The sequence below is a fragment of the Chroicocephalus ridibundus genome, chromosome 5 (genome assembly GCF_963924245.1).
Source record: "Chroicocephalus ridibundus chromosome 5, bChrRid1.1, whole genome shotgun sequence".
Classification (NCBI taxonomy): domain Eukaryota; kingdom Metazoa; phylum Chordata; class Aves; order Charadriiformes; family Laridae; genus Chroicocephalus; species Chroicocephalus ridibundus.
In genome coordinates, this window is record NC_086288.1 from 6,585,714 (window position 1) to 6,603,190 (window position 17,477).

Here is a 17,477-nt window from a genome sequence, read left to right on the forward strand (position 1 = left end):
TCGTCACGCGCAGGGTCGCTGCTGTGGATTTTGGCCCTGGGAGGGAAACACGGACTCACGGTTAACGTGCAGCCGTTCCCCGTGACTCGAAGCCTGCTCCCAAACCCCCCCGCCTCTATCGCAGGGGCTCCGTCTGCACTTCCCGCTCTCGGAGCATAAAATGAGCTTTTTTCGTCCAGCATGAGCCTGGGCAGAAACCAGGTTGGAATAAAAAGCTCTTGGCCCTGATCTCGTCCCACCCCGCGCCCCCTCCGCCGCCTGCTGCTCCTGCAGACGCCTCCCCACACCATTTTCCCACCCGGGCTGTCCCGCAGGCCAGCGCGCAAAGACCTACGTCCCTCCCCGCCCCCGGCTGCTGCTTTTATTTTATTTTTCAACCCATCTTTCCCTCACGGTAGGCCCACGTTTCCTCCTCATCGACCGCGGAACGGGCCACCGACGGGATGTTGGTGCGCCTGAGAGAAGAGGGGGGGCTCTAACGCTGCAGCCACATTTACCTGCGCTTCCTCGCCCCAGCCGCCCAGAAGAGCATCCCCCGTCTCACGGGGGTCCGTACAACTGAAATTTGGGGCGCCGAAAAGGATTCCCCGGAAAAAAAAAGGAGCCTGTGGAGAAACAAGCGGGACCGACACTTGAAGAGGAGACGCCTGCACCCTCAAAGAGGAGGCCTGGCCCTGCGGCCCCCCCGCCTTCGCCGGCGGCCGTTTCCCTCTCCCGCTCTCCCAACCCTCCTCACCGCCTCGCCTCCATAACCTGGGGGGTCAAGCAGCCCCCCCAAAGAAGTCTCCCCCAAACCCCAGCCACGTCCCCCCGGGGGGGGGGGGGGGGGGCCGATGACAACCGCCTCCTCGGCTCCCGCTCCGCAGAGCTGTCACCGACAAAATCATGAGGTAAAAATGGGGTGTCTTCCCCTCGTCGGGTGTTTCGGCGACCTGCCGGTGTCCCCCTCCCGGCTCCGTGGTGTCCCCCCAAGCCGGTGGTGTCCCCCCGGGCCGGTGATGCCCCCCCGCCCCGGGCCGGTAGCGCGTCGTTCCCTGCCCCGAGCAGGTGTTGACACCGGCTGCGGGCCGGTGACAAGGCCCGGCGTGTGCCCGAGGTCCCCCTCCTCCACGGCCCCGGCACCGCCCGCCTCCCTCCCCGCCTCCTCCTCCGTCTCCTCCGCCCTCCGCGCCGCCCGAGCCCCGGCCCGCTCCTCCCCGCCACCGCCGCCGCCGCCGCCGCCGCCGCCCCGGCCCCCGCGGCTCCGTCCCCGGCCCGGCACCGCTCCCCGGCGGGCCGCCGCCTGCATGTCGTTGCTGCCCGCCGCCCCGCCGCCCCGCCGCCCTGCCGCCGCCGGCCCCGCCGCCCCGCCGCGCCGGATGCAGGTGAGCGCCGCGGCCCGACGGGGCCTGGCGGGGCGGGGAGCGAGGGGAGCGGGCCCGCGCCGCCATGTCGGGCCCCGCCGCCGCCCCGCCAGCACCGGGGCCAGCACCCGGGGCGGCCGCCGGGGCCCGGGCCGCCTCGCAGCCGCCGTTCCGCGCCCTCACGGGCACCGTGTATGCGGGGGAGGACGGGGTGCGGGCATATCCCCGGCGGGGGGCGTCCCGGAGGGGAATAGGGCCCCCTCCGAAGGGCCGGGGGGTGAGGAGGGAGCGGGGGGCCCGGGCCCGGCGGTAGGGGATCCCCGGAGGCTGGGGCGTATTGGCAGCCGCCCCCCGAGCTGCTTTCGGGGGTGCCAGGCTCACCCCGTAGCCCTGGCTGAGGGTGGCAGCGGTGGGGTGAACCCCGGTTTGGGGTGAACCCTGGCTGGGGGGGGAACCCCGGCTGTGGGGTGAACCTGCCCATGGGGCAACCACAAGTGCTCGGCCCCGGGCCCTTCCAGACCCACCAGTATCCCGGGATGGGACAACCCGGGTGACCCCTCGGCGGGGTTGGGGAGGGTGTTTTTGGGGAGTCGTGGGTCTCAGCGCTTTTTCCCCATGGCCCCCAGCAGTCCCGTAGGAGGAGGATGGCAGGAATGTCACCTGCGATCAAAGCAGGGCTTCGAGCTCAGGCGGTGGTGCTCGCAAATAAAATAATGCGCCTAAACACTGAGTTTTCGGGACAGTTTGGGGCTTGGTTTTTAAACTTCAGTGCTCTTGGTAAATATGGCCGAGGGCTCGGTGGCTTTTTGCCGTTTCGCAGCCACACCAAGTTTTATCTGACCTTCTGAAATCTTTAGACGAGTAGCCTTTATCAGGCAATTTTTGAAACTTTGAATAGGCTAAGTATTTGCTTTGGGGAGTTACAACTTCTCACGAGCCAGCCCGCTGATATGAATTTTAGACGGCCTTGTTTAAGCGGGAGGGGGGAGGTTGCTACAATTAAATTAATACCTATGCCATCCCCTCCCTGCAACGCTCAGCCAAGCCCAAATGTGCTCCCCCGCAAACTAAAACTAACGTGGAGGGGAAAATGCCTCATCCTGAAGTCGCTCAGAGTTATACTTCTTGTGTGTGTAGACATGGCTGATAATGAAAGTGATGATAATGTGTCTATTTTTAGCCTCTGCCATTCCTTTGAGATGTTTTTGCCCTGGTGCTTTTTTTTTTTCCCTAAAAAAAATTAGTATATTTTTTAGTGTGGGTTTTTTGTTTTTTTTTTTTTAAAAAAGGCATTATTTCTAGCAAGAAAGTTTTCCCTCTGACACAACCCCAGGAATTCCTAGAAGCTGTATCCCAGTTTGGAGGGCCAGAAGGCTCTGACAAAGGTGGAGCACGGCCTTTACAAACACAGCACTGCCAGCGATTTTATTTCTGTGTTCTCCCTATCAAAATAAGAAGCAGGGGGGAAATTTGTATGGCCGAACACGGCCCCTCCGACACGCAGCCCGCTTTAGGTAGGGCCACGTGCTGGCGATACCTCCCGAAAGATAAAGGCAGGCTTTACGTTTGAGGTTTACTTTGCGCTGCGTGCAAGCGCCGCAGCCTGACCTGACTTCCTGTACGTAACCCTTCTCCTTTCCACAGCCCCGCGCTTCGCACAGCTTTATTCATTATTGAACGCCAGCGGGTTCGGAGGCACCGAAGCACTCGCTTGTAGCTTTCTTTCCCCCCACGGAGGGTGGTGGGAGTTTATTTACAACTTGATTTTTGTAGTTTTGCTCCAAAGCAGACCGGCAGCACGCGCGTGCGCTTCTGACATCTTGCTGCTCCGTGCTCTGGAGTGACGATACACATCGCCGTACGCACGACCCGCCGGATCGTGTCGATTCACCCAAACAGCACTTGTGTTTGAGCGTCAGCTCGGGCGTTAAATCTCCTTGCTCGTTGTCTTCAAAGATGATTGAAGGTGACAAAAGCCCCGTTACAGTTTGACTGTTTGGTTTAACTGAACAGTGGGAATTTTGCAGTGCTTTGCTGTCAGCTAAACAAATCCCATTAAACACTTTCAGTTTTGTTCTCTTCTTACTATTAAAAATGAGGGCGGTTTGAGTGCTAAAGTACAGCAGTATTTAATTTATTCCGTCTTATCTTTCCTTCCTACAGGGGCTCTTTCTAATTTAGTTTGTGTATTTAATTGAAGGATAAAGTACAATGTAAATGGCTGATAGGTATTGCCATGTTCCTGAGCTAAGTTTAGATTTCTTCTGTCCTTGGAAGCCGAGATCCTAACGTGTCAGCGGCACAGAAGTAAGACTACCCATCATCAGGCTGTTAGAAAAACTTAGTTTGGCGGCAGCACGACACTTTACACATTCATTTTAGTGGCTGCTGAGTTTCCCACCAGGTCTATATGGCAAACTTCTGCTGGCACAGCTCTGTCTGCGAGCGCTGTGACGAAGTGTGACCCGTGACTGACATAGCTGTGCCAGCAGAAGTCCCAGCTGTAGAAGCAGTTATCTGCAAAAGCGCACTTTTACTGATATAGCTTGTTTTCGTTTTCTAAAGGGTGTTTTTCCCTGTCCTGCTAGCAGTGCCGCTGGCAGGAAAGCCCCGTGCTCGCAGGGATGTAGCGTAATTGGTCATTTATTTACCTGACTTGGAAGGGACGACTGGTCAGGGTGTGTTTTCTGCGTGTGGCTCTCCTTTGCCCATCCACCATCTATAGGAGCTCGGTCACGCTTGCAGTGGGAATTCTCTTGTGGAAGTAAGTGGTGTTCTAGCTGCTACTTGTTTTCTTTCCCTCCAGAGGTGTTTCTAAAACTTCCATTTCATGTGATAAAGCTGGGATATTTATTTTTATGGTTTTTTCCACGTGGACCGTGGTGGTTTTGCCATGACAGCCTTGTTTCTGCTAAGAGCGAGACAGGCTTTTGATCAGGTTTGCCAAGCACAGTAATATTTAGCTTTCACACCAGTCGTACAAGAAATAAGCCAGAAAGTGATCCCAAGCTGCATGTGGACTCTGGGAGTAAAATGAAAAGGCACCACTGGAGAAAAATTAATTAATTTCCACACTGGGGTAAGTCTTTACTTAATTTAAATCTAAAACACTGAGAACAAAAACTTACATTTAGATAGGTGGCAGGAGCCGCTGTCTTTTTTGTCCAGAGTCAGTGTGCACAAATGGGGAGGTGTATTTCTTTTTTCTTATTATAACCTTTCCGAGGCCATTCTGTTTTTAAGTGTTAAAATTGCACGTCAATTGCAGTGCAGTTTGAGCAAACTTTCTTGAACTGAAAAAAACCCCGGACCTGCTTAGATCAGCTTTAATCTGTTGGACGCTTTTCGGTTACTTGTGTTTAAAAGGGGAAGATAAATACGAATAAATGGCCTGCTTACTATTTATTGGAAAGAGCTTTTGGGATGCCAAAAGGGCACTCGAGGCACTGGCTGTAGCCTGATTTGCGGAATAGTGAGAAAGCAAATGTAACGGTGGAGCTTAGTTGTTCGGGAGCATAAGATGGCATTTGAGAGAACTTTAAAAAAATAAGTTAAAATATGTCTTAGGCATATTTAGTTTCAGGAGGATTTGCTGTGGATTTACTGCTTTAGAGCATTAAATGCTAAGCCTCTTGTAATATATTTTTTTTCCCCCCAAATTCTGTGGTTCTCTTGACGATAGCCTGTTGTAATCGAGGCTTGGGTGCTTGTTACTTCCTTTCTTCAGTTTATCAGAGCGTTTCTCCTGTCTGAAGCAGATTTGCTAGCGCCATAAAGATATCCTGCGTTTGTCTGCGTCCCCTTGTGCACCACTGGTGGCTCTGGCTAGGGGAGCAAACTGCCTTTAACCCTGCACTTACCTTGCTGTCAGCTCTCCAGTCGCTCTAGAAAGCCGTGCAGAAACTGATTAAATCCACGAGGTGTTCCTTCTCCTGCGTTTATCAGGTTATCAGTTAATGTATGTGTGAAAACACGCAGCAGGCTGTTTTGACGGTGCAAGTGTCCCCGGCTGAGCCGATGGAGCTTTGCTGGTTGCCGGAAGGGGAAGCGCTGCTTTGCTCCCAGCCCTGCCGCTGGTTGGACCCTGTGCTGAGGCAGTTTTGCTTGCTAACCTGACAGTAAATAAAGAAACAAAACAGGAGATGGAGGCTGCAAAGCATTCGTGGTTTTTTTAAAAGCGTTGATTCTCATGTTGGCAGCAACAGTACCTTCTAGCTTCACTTTTTGATTAATTCTTCAGGTTGCAGTGATTTGTCTGTACAGCTTCTCCATCTCACCTGTAAAGATAAAAGCAGAGACTTTCTTAAGACGTTTCTTTATCGATATCTTTAGCTAGTGACAATGTTTCTGGAATCCTGTTGCTCTCCTTCCCCATCTTAAGAGGCTTGTGCGTCTCAGGTCTGTGTCAGCAAAATTCACGTGTGTACCTCCCACTGCAGGACCCCCCCAAAAAATCAAACAGCTCAGAGGGAACAAAACAAACACTCTGCAGTATCCCACAGGGGATGGCAAAAAGACTTTATACGCACAGGATTTACTGGATCCATTCGTGCCTCTTTCCGGAGTGCCTCGGAGTAGATCTCAAAGAGCAAGGTGCAGAGAAGACCGTGTAAGGCCCTTGGCTGAACACACTGACTGGCTTTGTTTGAAGCTTGGTAAATCCGCAAAATTCACAAAAGGGCTACGTGACAGCTACCTGTAACGGCAAGGTACTGGACACGACTTGGTTTCTGTTACTCGGGAGAAAAAAAAACCACATCCACCAAAAAACCCCACCCCAAACTAAAATTACTCTTAAAAAAAAAAAAAAAAAAAAGAGCAGCACTGGAAGAAAATCTCTCCAGAAAAGTTGCTCTGGAATCTTGTTTATAACCACTTTTGCAGCCGCTTGCACATCTCCCTACACAGGATCAAGAAGTGCGACTTCAACGTTCAGACGCTACAGAAAGCTTTCTCTCCAGGGTCTGAGAGGTAGTCATTGAAAATATGATTAAAGGTAGGCAGAAGTGCCTTACGTAGGGCAAAAAGGCCTTATACGATATTCTACAAGAAACAAATGCTGTTATTTTCAAGGGGACAAGTTAAGCCAGCACCTGTAAAAGTGCTCCAAGATGAAGAAACAGCTACAAACAATTTCAGATACAAGTCACACACGATCAGCGAACACAAATTTTTGAAGTTGTACGAAGTCAGCACGTAGGAGCAAGGAACCGAACCTCATTTAGCCGTTGTGTGTCAGGCACACAAGTAATTCAACTCAAGCTTGTAACCCACACGTGTACACAAGGAACAGATAAGGTGGTGTGTGTTCGCCCTTACTTTGGCATTTCCTGATGTAAATGATTAATGGCGTTTTATGATTGCACGGCGTTGTAGCTGTTTATGCCTAGCATTTAGCTAAGTGGTTTATTGTCTTTCCCATTCTGCTTGCCTGCAAAGGAACTTTATGTTTTCTCTGAGAAAGGTATATAAAAAATGAGATTAAAAGGGCTGTAGGACTCTTATCTGCAGATTTCCTAGGATACGAAGCCTGTGGTATAGGTGCATATTTTAAATAAAGCTATCACCGCGCATACGCTGTCTGCAGACAGATTTCACAGGTTTCCAACACAGTCCTGTTAGCAAAGGTGCTCAGACCGTCTCTGCCGTAGCAGCAGAGAAATGAAATACTTTTCCCTTTTGGAACTTCCACTTTGAGCACAAAAGCGAGAGTGGGGCCAGAGGAGAGAGGAAGAGGAGGCGTTTTCGCTCATTGCCTCGCTGCCGAAAAAGCAAGTTGAGGCTTGCGTGATGACGCTCATGATTAAAAGCGGAGGTGTCAAAAACAGGGATCTCAGGATCAAAACAGCAGCATTGCCATCTGGCTCCAGTTCAGGCAGGTCCACAGGAGCTCCTGTACTATTTTACTTGTCCCACCAAAGCGTCCATCATGCCAATGACAATGATCAGTCTAGGAATGAAGATGACAACCCCCGGGAGGGGTCACGTACTTTACTGAGTCCATGGGGTGATGGACCTTGAGAAGGGCTTTTAGTTTTAAGGGTTCCCCCGCCATTTGCGGCTTGAGGATCAGTAAATCTTTGACTGTTTACAGACACGGAGCAACTAATCCTTCAGAGCAGCCTGCCCTCATCCCTGCTGATGTGAATCAGGATTATTCCTTACCCTAAACCAAGCGTAAAGCCAAACCTGTTGTGCCCTCGGCTAGGAGCAGCAGGAATTTTTATGGCTGGGGAGCTACCGGAGGCAGCTCTCCTCCGAAGAGCCTGGGGGCCTTTGCCTTCCCGAGGTCTCCGGAGGAAGAAGGGGAAGGCAAGCCAAAGCTCCCGACTAAGGGCCCTTTATCCTGGCCACCAGTCTCGCGCAACTACTACTGCAAGTCAAGAGCTCCCCAGTCTCCTACCTACAACCACCTGAAACTAAACACCAAATTAAAATATCCTAAATGCTTTTTAAAGGCAAAAAGTACTGGTGGACCGAAGCAGCTCTGCAAGTTGGAAGAGAGGGGAACGTTTAGCCTTGTGTTGCTGCAGAGGGAAGTTCCGTTGTCCGCTTTCAGAGCGGGCAAGGACAAGAACGGTCTCAGGAAAACCGAGGGGGAGAGGGAGTTGCCTTTTGCTGTGGCATTTGCTGTGGCAGTACACTTGCCACAGCTCACAGCTACGGACAGAAAGGGTACGGAGCCTTCACCTTACGGGGCCCTGGTACTGAAAAGGCAGCCTTCGCCATGTAAAAAACGGCTGTGGTTTTCTTCTTAAGACATTTTAACAGCTCCAGAAACCTGCTTTACTGACAGATCATTTTGAAAAGGAGTTTTTTTATGGGCTGCTAAGCAAAGTTTTGTGAGTGCTAAGATGTAAGCCTTTCGGGTAAATCTGAAACCCAGAAAGCCTCTTTTGTTTTCATTTCTTCGAATGCCCACTGCCAGGCGAAACGACCTTTTTCAGCAAGTTTATTCTCCGAGTGAGGGACCCGAACCTCACACTGGGAGCAGTAGCGCAAAGCAACCCGCTCTTTTTTGTCCTTTTTGCTTTGGTGGCGGGGCCTGTCCAACGTATTTTTTTTTCCGTTCATCAGATTTCACGAGTACAAAGATAACTACAAAAAAACATCCGCTTTTAGTCAAGCTGTTAGTAATAATCAGGATTTGTAGACTGGGCTCAAGTTGGCTGTTTACCCTGCAGGGCAGCTGAATGAATTGATTGGGTCGCTCTCCCCTCGCTTTTCAGGAATGCTTCCATCTGACTGACCATCTTTGTGCCTTCTAATCACAAATTAGTTTTGCTTTTTTTTCTGCCTAAGGAATCAATCTAAAGGCTCTCTTTGAAAGTTCTGGCTTGGCTTTAAGGGTGTAGAGAGAGAAGCACGTTGCGGAAGACTTCCTCCTGCAGAGTTCTGTCTGTTTTTTTTCTACGCGATACTAGCTGGAAAATTCAGAAAGGGAGAAAGCAGAAAACATACAAAGTATGTTTTGTTGGATACTACCGTCCTGTGTTTTGTAAACAGCCAAGTGGAAAGATCCTGACGTTTTTTAAATTTTCAGCTCTGTGGCCTGCAGCTGTTCCTGCTCCTGGTGCTTTAAGGCTAAGATTTTATGGCCTAGAAAGGTATTTGAGAGCTTCCGATGGAAAGGTCCCGTTCAAGGACTCCAGATACATTCGTCTCTTCCATGCAAGCTAGGGAGTTTGCTCTCGGGGGTGGAGGTGGATGTGTACCTGAGACTTGCTTGCCATACGTACTTGTGTGAAATCAATAAGCTTCCCGATGGCACAAGGGGTGCGTATCTCCCTCAAATAAATGTCTTTTATCTCGAGTCAGCCTTCACACGTGGAGAATACCCTTTGCTTTTCTGATTGCTTCAGGCTGAGAGCTGGAGCAGAATTAAGACGCTCGGAAGAAAGCGTAGAGTTGTCATCCCGTCGCCTGCGGAGAGAAACACAGATAGGAACCGCTACCAGCGCTGCGAAACTGCCAGTGTTTCCTGGCCTTTCGGAAAGGGTTGGTTCGCTCGCTTCTTGTCGGAGCGCATATCAGTATGCGCAAGGGCTGCTGCAAGATAGAGCTTCCTGCTGATACAGACAGGAAACTTAAAACTGGCTTGCAAGGGACATAAAAGCAGAACAGTTGTCAGAAACCATGCTCTCCAGGTAAAAAAAACACTCCTCTTTGCATTTTCTTAGGCTCGTGGAATTTGCAGCTCCTGGCAGGAGAAGACCAACTGGGGCAGTGCTGAGCATAGTTCCAGAAGACTTGTTACTGCTTCCTCTATACCTTAAAATTCAATTTGTATTTATTCTGTTACGTGAATTTACGACTGGCCCCACAAGTGGGAGAGAGCTAGCACAGGATGAATTATCCACCCAGCAGAAATTTCCACTTGTGAACGCCTTTCCTCTAATCCCTTTTTGTTTTGGACAGTTAAGAAAGCAAAAGGAAAACGGGGCCAGACAACTTCTCACGTACCAGAATATAGTCACAAGTGCCAGGAAGGCTCGGGTTCAGCTCATCAGATGGCCCTTGGCTTGCATTTTTTTCCTCCAGCCAAATTACGCTTTACCACTGGGAGTAGTTCAATCTCTAGGCGCATTTCTGTACCCGTGCAATGATCCTCTTCCTTCTCCTTGTTGGTCTGGAGCACAAGACTGTGAAGGGGTGGAGTTCATCGGGTAAATTAGGAATATTTTGAGTGGATGAGAGAAGCACATATATTAAGCGTTTGAGACCTGTTGATAGAATAGGAGGTTTGGGGTTGGTTTGTTTTTTGGGTTTTTTTTGCAGTATTAAGATCTCTTTCAAATGTCTCGGATTACAAGGTTCTACGGCTTTTTTGCAGATTTAAGTAGCAAAGCCTGAGCGAGGCTTTGACCGTAGGATATCCGTTTCATTCTTTGATGTGTTTTTTGGTGTGTGGTGTGACTTGAAGGCTGCGCAGTGACTAGTCCTGCGATGAACTGCAAGGTGCTTTTCTGCCTGCTGGAGAAACCCCTAAGTGCTGCCAAACAAAGCTCCCCGCGCAGGTAAAGGTGGTACCGCTCAGTTTTCAATTGATGGCCATGTATTTCGCGGCAGCTGCAGGTATGGACAAAACAACCTTGGACGTGCATGCGGGGAGATGAGTATAACTCATAAGTATTTTCTACTTGGAAAATTACCTGGTTTAAAACCTCAAGCTGTCAACAATGCTACAGCATTCCTGAATGCCTACCTGCCTCTTCCGCATACCCCACTGTCTCTGTGCTCTTGCTTTAGCCTCTGCTTCTGTAAAGCGGCGGTGTGCCTGCAACCCAGCGGTGAGGGATGCTTGGTAGGACCGGGGCTTCGGACTGTATTCCTCCTCTTGATCTTCCGTTCAGAGATCATTATCTTCTTTGCAGGTTTATAGTACTTAGTGCCATGAGCACTTGGACCTCCTAGCACCTCAGTGCCTCGAAAGTGTTAGTGCCACAGCTCTTCCCATGGTGCCCGATGGCTTGCGTTACTCCAAATCCACAGCAAAGGACCGTGACCAAAACTCAGCATGCCGGAGAGGGAGGGGGGACCATGAGGAAGCCTTTGCAAACGCAAACATTAGGAAACTCTTGAATTAACTTCTCTCATGCTGGCATATTAAGAAGTAGCAGGAAACTGGCCGGTTTGAAAAACTTCAGCAAGAAGTGCCAAAGGTATTCCCTTGTTAGGTAACACATGGACTTTAGATGAAATCCCTTCAAGTGGCTGAACAGAGGAATCCACCCAAGTTCAACCTATCTTCTGGCAGAGGAAAGGGTAAAATTCATGTCGGCTCTCGGCCGTGCCCCCTGACAGCTAACACAGACCTCAGGGTTTGTTCCTGTACGGCCTGCTTCCCTCTAATAAATGAAACATTACAGCGATCGTTCTGGGCAACAGAAGTAGCCTTCTGCAAATTTTGGTTTAGAGAGCAGGCTACCTCTTGCACGGGGTAGCGTTTTAACCCACTGGAGATCCCAGATCTTTTGTCTTGTTGCAGTCAGATTTCACAGATGCTCGTTGTTTAACCTCCGGATATCCGTGTCTCCCTTTCTGTGAGAGGTGAATTTCCTGGGCCCCACAGAGATTGTCTTAGGCTACCGTTGCCGTAGTTTCTCATTTTCCAGCTTGCTGGAGTGTAGCTAGAGGAGTATCTGTTACTTGTCAACGTTGATTTTAAAACTAAATGTAGTATTTGCAAGTTTAAGTGTGGTGTAAATGCGCACGGGAAAGATTTGTGTAATCAGATACAGAAGCAGCTGAACTAACTATCTTTCGATATCCAAACAATATGCTTTTCTTAGGCTATCCGGCAAGCTTTTTTAATACTTTGATTAAAGAGGTAAAGTACATTTAAGCGTGCCCTACCGAGAAAGGGGGTTATGCCTACAAACGGCTTGATTTTAAAGAGATCCCTTTTCTTTCTCCTCCTCTTCTGAGCATACAAGCCTAGCTACTTTGAGCACTGATGCAGCATCCTGTGGCCTGTCGAAACGGGGCTGTAATATTAAAGGACTAATTTATTGCGCCAGCGATTGCAAAACAGTTTCCACTATTGGTGTGTACCTATTCCTGTGGCTTCCCCCCCCACCCCCACCCCCCTTCCTTTTAAAATCTTGAGCTTTGACTCATCCAAACCTACCTGTAGCTGAGCAGAGCAGGCCGTGTAACTTTAAAGCTAAGTTTTCTGGTGGCAGATTTCTCTCTTGTTAATTATTGCTGCAAAGAACAGATTGTGAGCGATAAGCTGGCCGTTATCTTTCTATCATATAAGGAGAGTAGCTGAAGTGCTGCTGGGCTTCGCTTATTTTGTTAAAAGTGTTGGCAGCCTACCACTTAAAAGGGTAAGATAATGTCGTAGCTGCAGAAATAATCTCGTTTCTTCTTTTCTCCTAGCACAAACTTTTCTTTGAAGGATGAAAGGTTATTGATGATTCGAATTGTATTTTAAAGAACGGAGGAAACGTTCGCTGAGAAGACCACTTCCAAGTTGCTGCAGCGGTGTGCGTGAATTAACAATTCCGGTGTAGTTTTGTGCAAAAAACAGGTCGATAGCTGACTTCTCTCCAATTATTGATCCTGAGGGGTTGAATGAGATAAGGTGTTGGCTCGGGGCGACCTGAACAGGGTCTTTACCATTTCTAAGCGAGTGCCTGGATGAGCTGAGGTGCGGGATTAGGCTTGTCAATAAAACAGCTCTTTCCCTCGAGGCTCGGCGGGACGCTCGCACACCCCCTGACGCTGTAAGCGTGCTCCGTTCTTGGTGTTGAGAGTTTTCTGCGTCCCCGGTCCTATCGCTGTCAAACCGGTACTAGGAAAAATTCCTGCTTTAAACTGCAGCCACGCACTGCTGCTTTCCTTCTTGATGCTTGCCACTGAGCCGGCACTGCCTGCTTCCTTCCCCGGACTCCCGGTGACTTCAGTTCTTAATCCTTTAAGCCACTCTGTCCTGTATCTCATTAAAAGACCAATGCTCTCCAGGGGATGGGGCGGTGTTGCAAATGGGTCATTTCTTTGAACTGGTGTGGGATACTTGTGTAAATAAATGTACTCTTTAAACCATCCCTCTGGGGGCTTCTGATTAGGTTTATTTACAGGCTGCCTGTTGAAACCTCTTCTTGCCCTATAATAGACCTCTTGTATGCATTTCTGTTAATCAGAGCTTTGGTTTTGACGAGCTGCCTACCCTGTGTTTGCCTGTAAACTAGTCCCTGAGAGCTCCTTTGAAAGCAATAAGAATAAACGGCATCTGCAGACAAAGGCGGGTATTACCCTGTGACTTGATGCAGATACTCAAGAGTTTATATACACACACAACAAGAGGTAACAGACTATTTAAAACAGAGCAAAAACTGTTCTTTTGGAGTGAGGACCGAAGTGTTAACTAAGTACAGAAATTAAAAATAGCTGCGTAATGCTACGTATTCTTTCCATGCAGTAAATAGTTCGGCTGTTCTTGTAAGTGGGGATGTGACATAGAGGAAGAGGAAGGGTGGAAACCTGGATATTCTTGTGTTACCTGTGATTTAAGAAAAGACTCTGTACTTCATTTAGAGGAGATGAGTGAACAGGGGGAAATAACTAGTGGGTGTATGTCAGTAGGACAATTAGCATTTCCATCAAGTGAGTGCCAGTTGGCTCTAGAATTAATCGAATACAGTTCGTTCCCTCCCTTCCCACTCCTCCCCTTGGCTTCTGCTGCCTTTTTTTTTTTCTCCAGGATTTGCTTTATGACTTTTCTATGCTTCTCTAGGCTTTCATGGTCTTTGTTGAAGTGATAACACGAAGCCCCCTGGGATCCCTTCACCACTGCACTGACTGTCAGCTGCAGGTTCTTGGTTAGCACTTGCGTTTCATAATTCCCACCCCAAACTTGAATTTCCCTGCGCTTGGGCTTGTGCCTTATGTCTGACGGGCCGAGGAGGCGAGAAGCTTCGCAGGATGTGGTTGCTGAACATCCCTGCAGCCGGTCGTACGTCTTGTTTTCCATGCCCTACAGGGGCTCGACAGCACCTAAGCAGCTCAGTGCGAGCGGAGCCGGTACCCTAACCAGTGTGCCGGGCATAGGCAATTCCCTGCTGGAAAGGAAGAAAGCTGTGTAGTTAAGGTAATAGCTACTGTGTTTTCAATCCCTGAAAACAGTCCCTTTGTACAGCAGCCGCTGGCAGATCCCTATGAACTGCTGCACCTCTCGCGCAATGGAGAACTCGCTCATGAGCAAAGGGAGGATCATCTGTGAAACTGAACACGCGAAACCTAAATAGCCTCCTCTTGCTGAGCCTAATCTAAGTACCACATGGAATAAAAACTAGAGCAAGGTTTGGACAAATTCCATCGTATTGTTGCCGTGCTGCTTGTTGACGCATCCTTTTCACCACGCTTCTGGCCTCGCTAGCTGGAGTGGGTGAATGCAAGTCCAAAATCCCGCCTGCAGGTTCTCGCAGGGTCGTCAGGTAAGGATGCTCAGGTAAGGATGGCAACACTTTCCAAATTGTCAACCAAGTCCATCAAGGAGTAGTGCTCTATTCCCAACCCTGAAGTTACTCCATGAAGATGCCTCCTGCCTGTACGACCTTGTTCCAAACCCAATGGATGGCTGTGAGTTTCCCTCGACTGTGGCAAAGATAAAATTGCCAGGCAGGGGCAGCACCATAGTAAGAGTCTGGTCCCTTCTGCTTCTCAGCACAAACATGCCTCCTGACCCGTTATAGGTCATATATATACATCTTAGAGGAACAGCTTTTCATCCTCTTGGCATCAGTATAGAGATCCCACTAAAGTCTTTCCACTTCTGTGTATGTTGCCTACATCAGCTGCAACATAAAGCTATAGTCCTTGACGGAGATCTGCCTTGTGATAGGTACGTGGAAGGACTGAAGCTTATTTTGTTGGTATGTTTTCTACATCTAGTATTTATCTGGATCATGTAGCAGAAGCGGCACTTATATTGAAATGTTCAGCCTGCGCTATGTGTCAATGCTCTCTAAAAGTTTCACGTTAAGGTATTTAATTACCGAACCTAAGAGTAACAAAGATGTCTTACCAGAGCAAGCTTGGTTCTAGATGCACGACTGATGTGCTTGAAGAAACCACCCCCCCACCCCCCCATTACCTTGCTGTATTTTTAAATGTATTAGCAGACGAGAAGAATACAAGCTGATGTAATTTGCTAACAGCATTACAGAAGTAAGGTCCTGTCTCCTTCCCACTTGGAGCCCAGATTATTTAAGCAGCAGCAAACCGGGCTGAGGCCCTGCCTACAGGTTACTATAGAAGCAGTTACTACAGACTTGAAAGGAGATCATCTGTAATGGTCTAGATGTCTCCTCACGATGTGGTTTTGGACTCTTCCTGGTAAATAAGAGATTGCTAGTGAGTGGAGATCAGTAGTCCTACTGAGTTCACATAGAGGAGCCCTTTGTACAGCAGAATCGGCGTGCCTTCTCACGAGAAACAATTTTCTTGGATGGATGGCGTGAAAATAAATACATCTTTTCACAGATTTGTAAAACAAAACATTATTTTTTTTTTCAGTTGTACTTGTGGACTTCATCATTTGTTGCTAGCTCCATGCTGCTAAGCTTGAAATTTTCGTTGTTATTCCTTAGATGTAATATTCACCTCAAATTGCATCTTTTGCCTTGCGATTTATTTCCACTTACTGTTTAACTCTTCCTGTTGGTAGGATACTTGTGTCCAAGTAGTTGCTACTTCTGTACTTAAATTATATTTTCCTCAAAGATTGTTTGAAATCTCAGCATTGGAAATGACAGCAACAAAGCGCTTATTTTCCTCTTTTTAATAAAAACCCCACAATGAGGCATTTTTATTTGTTCTGCTGATACTCTCTATTCCCAACCAGGTTACTTGGAATAAGGAACTGAAAAAGGACAGTACCTTTGTTGGCAGACTCGCGGTGCTCGTTGAACTCTCTCGGTAGGGACGGCGTACACAGAGGTGCTTGAACGTGTTCCTGCAGGAAAGCACAATGAAGGAAATTCGGATCCAAGCAAAAGACGATCCAAATTCCCCATGCATGTTTTCTTGCTAGCATATATACACTAGTTACTATATATACACTGATACACTAAGTAGTTTACGTTAAGCTAACATATATATACGTATCCGAGCATTAGCAGTTTTGTTTTAAATGCCCTTAACATACCCTCAAACAATCACCTTATTTTCTTGATCTTCATCCCCCCCACAGGACTCTTAAGAATTTTTTATGTTTGTGGGTATTGACTGTACTTCTCCTTCAGAAGGCCAAAATGGGGAGACTTTTGTCATACGCTCACTTAAAAGCAGAGCACGCTTATTACAGACGAGTAGCCTTCCTCTCCTCCCTTTGCAACTTTTTAGTCCCGTTTACAAAATAAACACATAAAAATGGCACCGTTTTCCGGGTTGTGGTCCAACTTTCCAACGTTAAATAACATGTGCCCGCGTGTATACACACATACGCACACGCTCTGGCTTCATCAACCAGCAGGATTTTTAAATCCTGGGAGGGATCACCATATGGAAGTGGATGGACAGTAGGCTCTTAGCACGCAGAGGAAGGAGGAATGATTCAGGGCCGTCTGCCTGGATAGTTTTCAAAACACTTCGGCAGTTTGACTCATCTCTATCCAGAGACCGAAAAAAAAAATAAAATAAAAATCACAAAGAACGTCACGCCGTTGGAGGCGAGGGTTTTGAGTTGCGTCAACACATCCGTGAACACAGGGCTGAAGCGAGATGAAGTTGCAGCTCTTTTTGATTTGCTTCCTCGTTAGAGGCAGACCTTATGCACTGAGGTAGGAAAACTTAAATGGAATGACACGTTATAGTCACTGTAATTTAAGAAATGCATCTTCTAACCTCTCTGGGGAAGGGACTGGTCATTATTTTGGAGCAGCACGTTGCTTTAAGGGCCTTTGACCTATCTGGCTTCAAAGTCCTCCTGCAACATAGACACCAAATAATCTGGACAGCTTTGAGCAGGCTTTCTCTTTCCTCTGAACATACATTAATCCCACTGCCTGATGAGGGGTATTTGCCTTCGGAAGACGACATCTGACTTCATTAAAAACTATAGTGATGCAGTTCATCTCTCATAGCGACCCTGAGGTAGTTACTTTGGTGGGTTTGGACGTGCTGTGTAATGGGAGAGGTTTTCCTGTGTTCACAGCTGCTGTTGATTTCCCCCACCCATACAAGAAAAAATACACTGTGATTTAAGAAATTTCTTAATCCCTAGCATAGCATCCTTTTTTCTCTCGTGCTGATGCAGTTTGTAGGGCTGCCTTCAGCTTCTCCCTAAGAAAAATCACAGTTTATATTTCATACTGCTAACTATATCCTCCCTATCTCCTATTCTCCACACCTGTATAACTTCAGAGGATCTTAGACAGTTAAATAGAAAATAGCAGTCCTCTTTTTTGTTATTACCTGGTTGTCTGAAACTCCGAGAGTGCAGAAGCTCCTGTTTGTTGCCAAAAAAACATGTCTTCAGCGTAAAAGCCAGTGACGCAGCCTGATAGCTGAAAACTTTCTTCTTTGCCGCTCTTCACTACTGTTAAGGCATTCCTTTTTGGGGGGCTTTAATTGATAGTCAGTGTGCCCCATACACAAAAAACAGCAAAAACAACAGCGTAGAGAAAC

General features: G+C 48.2%; 1 protein-coding gene across 2 annotated transcripts in view; it reads left to right on the plus strand.

Annotated features, from left to right (window-relative positions):
• Positions 1–1,208: 1,208 nt before the first annotated feature.
• The window catches only part of CNOT6L (CCR4-NOT transcription complex subunit 6 like), a 33,208-nt gene continuing 16,939 nt past the window's right edge, over positions 1,209–17,477 (plus strand). The window contains exon 1 of one of the 2 annotated variants that reach the window (XM_063335240.1): positions 1,209–1,364. The gene's annotated coding sequence lies outside the window, so the exon portion shown is untranslated. Of the gene's footprint in view, positions 1,365–3,910; positions 4,108–17,477 lie in introns of those variants that run through there. The other variant, XM_063335238.1, reaches the window with a different exon arrangement.